We start from the raw sequence: 11,802 nt of genomic DNA on the forward strand, positions 1-11,802 counted from the left end.
CAGATAGATATAATCGACATATATCGGAAACATCCAAGTGTTCATGTGGTCATTATCACGAAGACGTTATTCACTACCTTTTCACATGTCCCAACTATCAAAATTTCAGAACAACTATGTATTTGTATGTCCACGAATGCGATCATGTTAAAACTACTCTATACGGTAACGGCACATTGAATAACCCAACTAAAGTACTGTCGGAAATAGAAAAAAACTGTTTTTAGGCTCTTACTCTGTATCCCTAAAATTTACACAACTACAAATAGCATATGTCGAAATAACCCACTTCGGCCTAACTTGGCATTCAGTGGGATGCGTAATAGGATATCCAGAAAAGCATGTTTACTCGTAAAATCGGTCAAAACTTAGAAAAAATACGAATAGCTGCTGAAAACAATAAATCAGACTATAGATGGCAATCAGGTCGCTCAGCCACGTATGACGACGGACCGTCGACTCACCTGGCATGATATGCACGTGCTGCCTACAGGCACAAGGGGTCATCTCAAAGATATTTTGTGCTTTTTCATGTGTGTTGAATGTCTCATCTATTGATTAACAGCTTAAGTGTCTTTCTTTCATAAAGTTTATGTTGAGATATGTAAAAGAGTTTGATACCTGATAACCATAGAAACGCATCGTATTAAATGTCTCAAAATATATAGGTGGCATGACCACCCGATCGCGAAGATCGACAGGACTGGATATTATTTTCAAAATTGTTATGACATGCCGTGTACTTCCCCAGTATAATTGCCCTAAAGGATTATGGTATCTTAGCTGATATCTCTATCCCCAAGCCCGACCCCAACGATCGTCTGCGACACCCTGTTACGACGTAAATTGTAATAAAAACGCAAATTGTAATACTTGCAGCAAATTGTAATAAACTTGACGTAAATTGTAATAAAAACGTAAATTGTAATAAAAATTGACGTAAATTGTAATACGCAAATTGTAATAAAAATTGACGTAAATTGTAATAATTTTCGTTGCGGTAAAATGTAATAAATATTTACGTAAATTGTAATAACAGTTTTAATCACTCGTAAATACGCGGGTGTTTGTTTTTCGTTGTCATACATCAAATAAGCTTGCAAGGGCGATAACTCAAGAAAGAAATGATGGATTTTTGTTCAAATTTAGTACCAAGGTATATTGGCGAGATGCACCAACACAAGTGAAATGGAGTGACCTTGAGATAATTTTCAAGGTCACAGCAAAAATCTGAGGGTTTTGCCAATATAAAGATTGTTAGCGCGATAACCCAAGAATGAATTAACAAATCTTAGCTAAATGACGAAAATTATATTCGTCCTGATATATAATCGATATAAACTGTCCTCTGTATCATGTCTTTTCGCAAATATCTTTTGAGGTTTTGATATGTATACATATAAAGTGGGGGTGGGGTAGGGGTTTGATTCTAACGGGTATATCTAACACACTTGCATGCATGTAGAGTCGGAGAGGTGGGTGTTCGGGTATAACTACGAGGGACGTTCAAATAGTAGTCAGCCTTACCTAGAATATGATACAAATGCAGCTGTTTTTATGTTTTCTTTTTCTACATATTATCTGTCAGCCTCAAGCAAATTGGTTTTGCTATGTTGCAGCCTCACGATCCCCATTTTGTGAGACTTTGTATATTGGCTTGGTACTCCCCAAAAAGGTAAAATCTGCAATAAAATGCATCACAAACTTCAGGAACAGAAATATGCTATGTTTGAGATTGGTAGAAGTCGGCTAGAATCAAACATAGATATTAAACTTCACAAAAACGCAATTTCAAAACTACAATCGCTTGTTCAAATGACTCCCCATTCTGTTTACTGAAAGAACTCGAGAAAGAAATGATGGATTTTGTTCACATTTGGTAACAAGGTTTATTGACTGGAGATTGGAGATTTACCGACACTACTTGAATTTAGTGACCTTGAGGTCATTTTAAAGGTCACAGCGAAGGTGTAACAGTTTTGCACATGCCAAGCTTGGTAGCCGCGAACTCAGGAAAGTATTAATAGATTTTGATCCAGTTTTATATCAAGGTGTATTGGCGGGAATCCCCCTACACCAATTGATTGGGAAACTTGTGCTCATTTTAAGTTCACAGTGAAAAGTGTTTTGCACATTTCTAACTTTTTAGTGCGAAAATACAAGACAGAATTAATATGTTTTGCTTAAAGGTAGTACCAAGATGCTTTGGGAGTATCGTCTAACGCCAGTCCAATTCAGTGATTATTTTCAAGGTCACAGCGAGTATTCTTGCGATATCTCCAAACCTAATGGGTGGAATTTGTTCACAGTTTGTATCAAGGCATCAGATGACAGTTTCGGTAACGTTTACATAATTTTCAGGGTCAGACAGAGGATAATTGCGACATTCAGATATCGACATGTGGCGGGGGTAATAGCTATGGTTGTGACAAACGCTTTGTCATTACTAATTTTCAAATTTTTGTTAGCATATGGTTTCTATAATTTCATGTTAATTCTACCAGCTGTGAAATTATTCGTGACACGCCTTTAAAAAGCCAGAGATTATTTGTGTATGTTTAAAGTTAATTGTTTTTCATTATGGAGTTATTTTCGATTTTGACGCAAGGACATATTTTACGAGCAATAGCTTTCAATAATTCAATGTTATTTCTATTACATTTTGAAGTTCTTCATAGCTTATCCCAAAATAACAGGATATTGTTTGTTTACGCTTTGAAATGTACGTTTCTTTTTCCTCATTTTCGAATTATTTTCAATGTTGACGCAATGACATATTTGAAGTTAATTTAGTGTTTTAATCATATGTGATTTATTATGATTTATGTTTCGATCATACATTCATATATTGCGTTGTCATAGTTTAACCTGGTTCGTATTATTTTCTTCATCATATTACTACATATTATTGTATTTTTATGAGAGGAATTTTAAGTTACATTTGCTAAGGATATCATAAATCGCTGGCGCCTGGTTATTCCTTGTCACATAGCAGTCAATCTGTCTACTCATTTGTTGTATTTGATTGATGCATATAAAATAAAATGTAGAAATGATATTGAATTTCATCATTTGCTTCAAGGAATCGATCAGATGTGCTCGTTATCAAAGTAAAGTCAAAACTTCTTTCTGTAAGGTATACAGTGGAAGTTGACACCTTAATTGTTATGGGTAGACCAAAGAAATCATTTATTTAGTTTCACCGCTCAAAATACAACAAAGAATTCAACGGGTGTCATTAACCTCAAAGAATGATCATAACAATGCTTATAACATACGAGGGCAAACATATCGGGGATAATTTGTTTTCATGCGATATGCACCTGGTGAAATATCACTTTGTCATGGTGACATGACATCATGAACAATGTTATGACGTCACGTTGCTTCTAAGAAGCCGCCTTCTAAATACAACGATGACGGGGAGCCTGCCTTTGTTGGAAACTAGATTATCGCGAAATTTCCGCAATTTTCCACAATTACCGCAATTCCGGTAATAAATAGAAAATTATATTCGTGACCATAATATGCTAGGTTTACGACCTAAATATCGGCATATTCCTTCTCTGGTTCCGAAAATACCAAGATTTAGGCAGTTGTGTTGTAAACTGATATTTATTTTCTATAAAGTCGGCTATATTCAAACCATGAGAAATGTCGTCAAATAATGACTGATGACGGTTACCAACGTCCCAATAGTGTCCATATATTTTAGAAATCTATAACAATAAAGCACAACCTCACTACTTTTTTTGATAAATGACAAAGAATTAATCAACCATATTAAAAGGTTTTCAGGCTTGAAGGACGAAGCTCATTAAAATCTATTGCCAGCTCCCTTTTAGAGACTGATAAAAGGTTCGAAAATGTGGGTCATAAATGCATGAAAGTTTTTATTGTTGTTCATACCCGTTAAGCCTCCCGCCTCTACATGTATTTGAGATATAACCGTTAGAACCACCACCACCCCCTCTATGTCTTAAAGTATGCTAGATATAACCGTTAGAACACACCACACCACTTTTCTGCCCATTGATTCAATTGCGCTAAATCATAGTTGAGAGTTGCTTCTTTGGATTTTACATATTTTCCCGCAACACCGATTGATGTCTCATCGGCCAACATTATTGTGATATTTTGTAAATTTCCAGGTAAATCATTGATATATACAAGGAACACAAATTAACCAAGGGCAGATCCTTGAGGAACCCCTGCAGTAACATTTAGTTTTTCATAAAGTTCCATTAACAGAGACACACTGTCGTCTAGTTAGTTAACCAACTAAGTACGTTTCCACGAACACCATCATTTTCTAATTTGTGCAATAAACCTTTATGCCCTGCCCTGTTAAAAGCTTTTGAAATATCACAAAACAGCATACAGTAAAGGTGGTGATTATCTAGGACTGAGCATATATTATGATAAATGTCTATGTTGAGATGTAGTAGAATGACTAGCAGTAAAACCTGACTGGAATTTACTTAAAATGTTATGTTCATGGAAATGGTCGTGCACATGCTTTACCATTATTCTTTCTAGGATTTTCCAAAGGATAGGTATTAAACTAATAGGTCTGTAATAAGTTGGGAGGGATGCATTTCCTTCTTTCAAAATAGGAGTAATATTACCCGTTTTCCACAATGTAGGAAATACAGTCACTCAGTGATATATTATACAATAAACAAAGAGGTTCAGCTATAGATGTACAAATTCGTTTTACCCCTCTCATGTTAATGCCATCAGGTCCACTAGATTTGTTTGCTGGTAAGGTAAGGCGTTATTACAGCAAAGGCTGAGCGGAAGGAGAAATAACACGATTTCGGCACTGTGAGACTATTAAGAAAGGTCACATGCAGCGCAATAATATTCCAATTATGTACTGCCAAAAACTATTTTAACGTAGTGAGCTGAATAGACTTAAGAATTACGAGTCGGTACGTGTGGCATATTTGGCTATGCTCTAAGAGAGACATCCTCGATAATCTCCAGGGTATACGTTACGATCACTCCCCACTATACCCTGGATGCATACACGGCTTAGGGCGATGATTTTATTACCTCCCTTGGCTGGCTCCGCATTCTCACAGTAGCCAATCAGCTGAAGCTGCCGTTACAACCGAGCTTGCCAGTGTCAACAAGGAAAGCGGTAGCAGTCGCGAAGGTTTTTTCGCAGTGCCACTCAGATTTTTGGGGAAATAATAAAGACAAATTGACAGATCTGAAACTTTAAAAAATATATGACAGAACTCCTTCTACTTCTTTCAGAGTACCTGTACATCAATTGTGTTGCCAAGTTTTAACTGTTAGATAATTTAAGAAGCGAAAGTGAGTTGTGATTGGTACGCTCAACTTCCCAGCGTAGGCACCTGATTGGATAAAAAGCCAGCCAATTGAGGTAATAAAATCATCGCCCTAAGCCGTGGATGCATCCAGGGTATAGTGGAGAGTGATCGTAACGTATACCCTGGAGATTATCGAGGATGTAAGAGAGATAAAATGCTATTCTATTGGGACAACTAGGGACACTTGAGAGGACAAAGAGGCACCTCATCGCCCTTTGTTCACCACTGAACCTTTTAATCCCTCGAAACAAGCACCTCACAAGATCTGCCAACACCGCAGACAAGACGTAACTGATACTGGTAGCAAGAGCGAGTGCAGCTTAATAAGGCGTGTTAGCTTGCGTAATACTGCTTTCTTTGTCAGGCTCTTTTGGTGATAAGAATAATGAGTTCACGTGGACGTGCAGCACATTGAATACTCGGATGATATACTCCAGTAGAAAAATCATATAACTATATAACTATATATATACTGAGTCAAAAAAGAAACTTCACATTCTTTCTTCAGGGCACTATAAAAGAACAAGAGATGGTAAGATGGTTAAATTGTTATTATTTCATTGCTGAGATCTGTGTGATGTACTCGATACACTGACAGTGCCATAATCAGTTTCATTAAGCTACACCGCCGTTCCAAAACTTGGGTATACAGAATGTCAAGTCACAAGAATAAAAATGCGAAGTTTCTCAGTTCAATATCGTGTATGGCCGCCCCACGCATTCACCACTGCCAAACACCGTCTCCTCATCGACTGCCTGATGCTTGTGAACACGTGGTTGGGGATTCTGCGCCATTGCTCTTGCAAGGCAGCGCCAAGTTCCTGCAAATTCTGAGGTTGGTTCTTAAGACCACGAAGCCTTCTCCCAAGTGCATCCCAAACGTGCTCTATTGGATTAAGGTCAGGGGACCTCGATGACCAGTCCATGACGTTGATTCCGGCGTTTTGAAGGAAATTTCGTGTCAACATCGCGGTATGCGGCCGAACATTATCATGCTGGAACTGTAGACCTGGGCCATGAGCCGCCATGAAAGGAACGAGTTCAGGGGTGAGCACCTGGTCGCGGTAAGCAGCAGCTGTGAGGTTTCCACGGATGACCAGAAGTCGGGAACGGTTGTTCCCACAGAAAGCACCCCACACCATGCAACTTCCGCCCCCGAATCTGTCGACTTCCTGTACACAACATTGCCTGTCGTCCGCGAATCTGAGGGTAAACCTGGATTCATCGCTAAAGACGACTCGATTCCAGTCTCTCTGGGTCCATCGGAGGTGACGTTGGGCCCACAGCAGACGTTGACGTTGATGAAACGGCGTCAATATTGGCCCAGGATATGGACGTCGAGAATGGAGATTGGCAGCCCGCAACCGATTTCGAATTGTCTGTGAGGACAGTCGACCTCTAAACATCTCAGCCCTGGTTCGTGTAGTCGGCAGAAATCTGTCGCGTAGGTGACGTAGGACGATTTGACGGTCTTCTGCTCGTGACGTCACACGTGGACGACACGACCTTGGGCGATCAGAAGTGGTGCCAGTTTGTTGTAGACGACCTCGCAAGTCATACACAGTACGACGGCTGCATCCCATTGCTCTTGCGACGTCAATAACCGATCTTCCCACTTGCAACATGCCAACGGCACGGCACGTTCACGTTGCACATTTGACAATCGTGGCATTTCAAGTACCGTTAGAACTGTGGTTTAAAAGTGTTTTTTCAATTCTTGAGGCCAATGCAAACACGTGCATATGAAGAAAACTTCGATGCGAAGATCACGTGATCGACTGCACGTGCAAAACCTGATTTGGCACTAACGTCATTTGCACGACGAATGGATGGGTTTGAGTGGGTTTTGCTAACGTTTTTCTAGAGTCGAAAGATAGGGATCCCATTTAGGATACATAGATGTATCATCAGAGAAAAATTATTCATTATTTTTCAAATTACATTTTGTGAAGTTTCTTTTTTGACTCAGTATATATATATGTAACTATATATCTATATCTATATATATATAAATATATATAAAACTATATATATATATATGTCTGCGGATCTGAGTAGACCATATCAGATTAATGTCTATTAATATATCGCTCATCTCCTACGTATATACGAGATATTAAGTACTACGTAGGGGATAATTTGTCCTACGTAGGAGAAAATATGCAGACAGACACACAGACAGAGAGACAGACAGACAGTTTTATTCAGTAAAAGGCCACTGGCCCATAATACAGTCAAATGCGTGATCACATGAATGGTACACAATGATTTATAAAAATGTTCTGCTCTTCATTCTAATTTGTACATTATATAAGAATAAAGAAACATTCTTAATCATATCGACATTTGCAGATTGCATAATATGGATAAAGTTGTTTATCGTCGGCGGCTTACTTAAATATTTCCCAATATATTTCCCTCGAATATCAGAGAAACATTCATAAATATACAAAATATGCCACTCATCTTCAACAACATTAATAAACAAAATCTTTCATTAGAGGCAATATTTTCATATCTCCCAGTCTCTATTGCTAGATTAAAGTTTCCGCATCTAAATTTTGAAAGGGCAGATCTCAAATTTAAATAAATATTACAATTTAAGTATTTTTCTACATCTAACAGAGTCTTATACTGACAATAATAAACAGTTTTATGTGAATTTTCAATGGAAGAATACCAGGATTGCTTTAAATTATCGGTCAGTCTTTGTTTAAAAAAACACATATAATACTTGACATTACCAATATCCTGACTGACCCATGCATGGCCAAAACCATAAGTAAATAAAATATGTTTAACATTAGTTACACAAGTTACACGTCCAACATCATCTAATGATTTCAGCATTTTGTAACAGTGTTTTGGGAGTCTGTTTGGGGGAAAGTACAATAAATGACACCAATATTTGATAACCTTAGTCATATATACAATTTGTAAAGGGAGTCTACCACATTCTCCAAATACCACATTATTACAAGTTGATTTACCAACTTTTAAGAAATACTTACAAAATTTAATTTGTACAGACTCTATGAGTTTACAATAACTGGTGCCCAAAACTTCAGCTGGAGAAAATATGCCTTACGTAGAAGATATTAAGTCCTACGTTAGAGATAGTGAGACCAAACATTTTTTTCACCGTGGCCCTACTACGCTTCCGTAGTACTAAACCCTAACTTGAAACTCTATATATTACTGTAAAAGACAGTTATCATGAACATAGAACCGTTCATAGAGAATCGTTCTGTGTCAAGTTTGTACAGGAGGTGGTGCGCGTGTAAACGTATGAAGTAATATCCGTTACATGTTCAACACGAATGGCGTTATGAATTAGCTTCACAATATCATCTGCGACTGAATATCTTCGATATTCACTGCGCGATCAAAGGTAACAAGAGTTTTTAAAACTCCCAGCGTTGTTGAGTTAGTGACTCAACATGGAGTTATGCATAAACACCATACAGGGCATTGATTAGATTCATGTTCCCAAAGGAAAGACCAGCACGAACAAAACACAGGCGTTCACTACACGCTCTCGCTTTATGAGACATACGACGACAGATGGTTGTTGTCACAACATGTACTCAGTGAGTGTTCAATAGCAAAAAACAGTCAGTAGTTTACAAACTAAATTAAAAAAGCAAGGTTTCTTTTTATCCACTATTATGTATCATTTAACATGTGTTAAGTTGTAGAAACGCTACACTTCAAAGAGTAAAAAAGCACAAGAACCTTCATTTGTTTTCCGTTGTCAGATCACATAATGCCAATGTCATCGCTGGGCGTGGGACGGGAAGTGACTGAAAAGCAAATCAGCTCGGAATACTTTCTGTGTTTCAAAGACAGCTATTTACATTAATGGCTGGTGTAAATCACATAATGCCAGTGTCATCGCTGGGCGTGGGACGTGAAGTGACTGAAAAGCAAATCAGCTCGGAATAGAAGCTGTGTTTCAAAGACAGGTATTTAACATGAAAGACTAGTGTAAATTTTGCAGTAATGACTTTTTAATAACGATCGAAATTGGTTGACCAATATGAATAATATCTCCATATATGCCTGTGAGTATGAAGTCAGGTACATGTAATGCCTTGCAAATGGTATTATTGATAAATATAACTTGACAAACGTTCAGCCATTATTTGGGCTGTGGGGTAGCCAAGTGGTTAAAGCGTTCACTCGTCACGCCGAAGACCCGGGTTCGATTCCCCAAATGGTTACTATGTGTGAAGCCCATTTTAGGTGTCCCCCGCCGTGATATTGCCGGAATATTGCTAAAAGCGGGTAAAACTAAACTCACCCACTCACTTCATTATAACCGACACTGTCCATGTATTTCATGCAGCCCGACTATTTTGCCGTCGCCCATGTCCGTGTATGAACCATGCAGAGACACATACAAATTGCATGTTACAATAATGTCAGTAAAGCTGATATCATCTAAATGCGTTTTCATGCAAGATTAAAGAGTTACAATGCCTTTAAGGAGATATGCAAATAAACGATAAGAAGGAATCTCGTAGCATGCTGTTACTCTGTAATCAACGAGTGAGCGAGTGAGTGTGGTTTGCGCCGCTTTTTGTAATATTCCAGCAATATCTCGGGGGTGGCCTCACACATTATGCAAATATGGGAATGGAACCTGGATCCACGAGCGAACGCTTTAACCACTAGCCAAGCAAACCGACCCTCCATGATCAACGAGGACACGTGACCAGAACATAATTTGTTAAACATCAAGCACATTCCTATGGTTGTTTTCATATATGGACACAGCAGATAATTTCATATATGCTTTCATTCGGAAAGTGAAGTATGTGTATATATAAAAATTTTATTTTCTAGCATTGCCATTGAAAAACATAGTTTTATTACTTCATTTTTAAAACTGTTTCTGAAGAGAGAATACAATGCAACCATTCTGATTAACACATATAGGATTCAGATTTAAGATTCACAAATCTTAATGGAGACGGGAAGCTATATGAGGACCTTAGGAGAACGCATAACTTGTCAGTTGACACGATTTATCATCAATGAAGATCTTACCGGACCCGAGCAGGGCAAGGTCGAAGGGCCCGCCAACTGGTCTTGTATAAGAAAGTTGAGGCGTCATGGGTGACCAGCGGGGTCATGCATCCTCATTAAGATGGGGGACGGGCCGGCGAGAAAGGTGGCCAACAGCACTTCGATGAAGTGTGCAAGTCTACTAAACTCAAGGTGGTGATTAGTCTGAGTCAAGACAAATGAATACTATTACAGTCATGAGATAACTTGTTTGAAATACCCATAATGCCCTTGCACGATCTCATGAACAGTTACTGTCGATAGTCATCATGACTCCATGCTTTACATATGTTAACATCAGTATAACTGTGCATAAAACTGTGTTGTTTACAGTAACATTGCGCTTTTGCAGAGATTCACATGTGATGTAAATCAACAATTTCTATGATTTAGATAAATATGATAATATGTGCTCATGAAGTTGTCAATGCCTCCCTTCACGTCTTCAGTCAGTGACACGCACCGCCAGATGTTAACGGTGAACGCGCTGCGAATGTTGTGAAGCACGTGCACGTGAGTGTGTGGGATGCACGAGCAGTGTATCCGTGCTCTACATGCTATGTAACGGTTCTGTCTACTACAGACAGACAACACGTACTTATAATAGATCGTCCATACAAGTAAACTGTGAGCTTCCTCCGATGATAACGAATCCCAGTGTACCAACTTGATTTTTATGCATACTACGATTTTGCTTGCTTGGTTCCTCATTTCATTAAAATGCACATACGAATACACATTTGTTTGCATCTCTAACCAGGTGTAATCTTGAATACGAGTGGACGTTGCTTAGCATAGCATTGACTACATGCATAATACGTTGTGTAGTATATGTGCAACATATACAGTATTGCAGTATGCATATTACAGTAAGGGCTGGACAGAAGGGCAAACAATATCGGTCTGTGACTGTGATACAGACTGGGACAAGGTATGGACAACCAACAATTTGGACAACAGACCATTGTTTGGGTATTTTAATTGTAAATATGATTCAAATAGCTTAACCTAGATTTCGATATCCTCGAATGTACATTTAGTTGAAACTGGAAAATATACATTAATCCCGAGACAAGAACGAATGTTTACATATAATTCAAAAGTATGACAGCACGAGTATCCATTTTGTCTTTTGTCTTCTACCCGTCCCTACTAGACGAACAACTGGTCTCTGAAATGAACATATTTTACAGAATAAAAGTTCATAGTAAAAAAGAGAAATAAAATAAAAAGGATCCCTGAGACATTCTCCTGAAGCTGTGGAAATCTAGACTTGCCACATTTTCTAGACTTGCGTGGACTTGGATATATTTGCTTCAGGGTCTGTATGACAGACTACGTCCCTACATACGCTCAATCACAAGTGTCTCCAGGTCACGGAGAATCATTG

The sequence above is a fragment of the Haliotis rubra genome, unplaced genomic scaffold (assembly GCF_003918875.1).
Source record: "Haliotis rubra isolate DU_JTF1 unplaced genomic scaffold, ASM391887v1 Scf577, whole genome shotgun sequence".
Lineage (NCBI taxonomy): Eukaryota > Metazoa > Mollusca > Gastropoda > Lepetellida > Haliotidae > Haliotis > Haliotis rubra.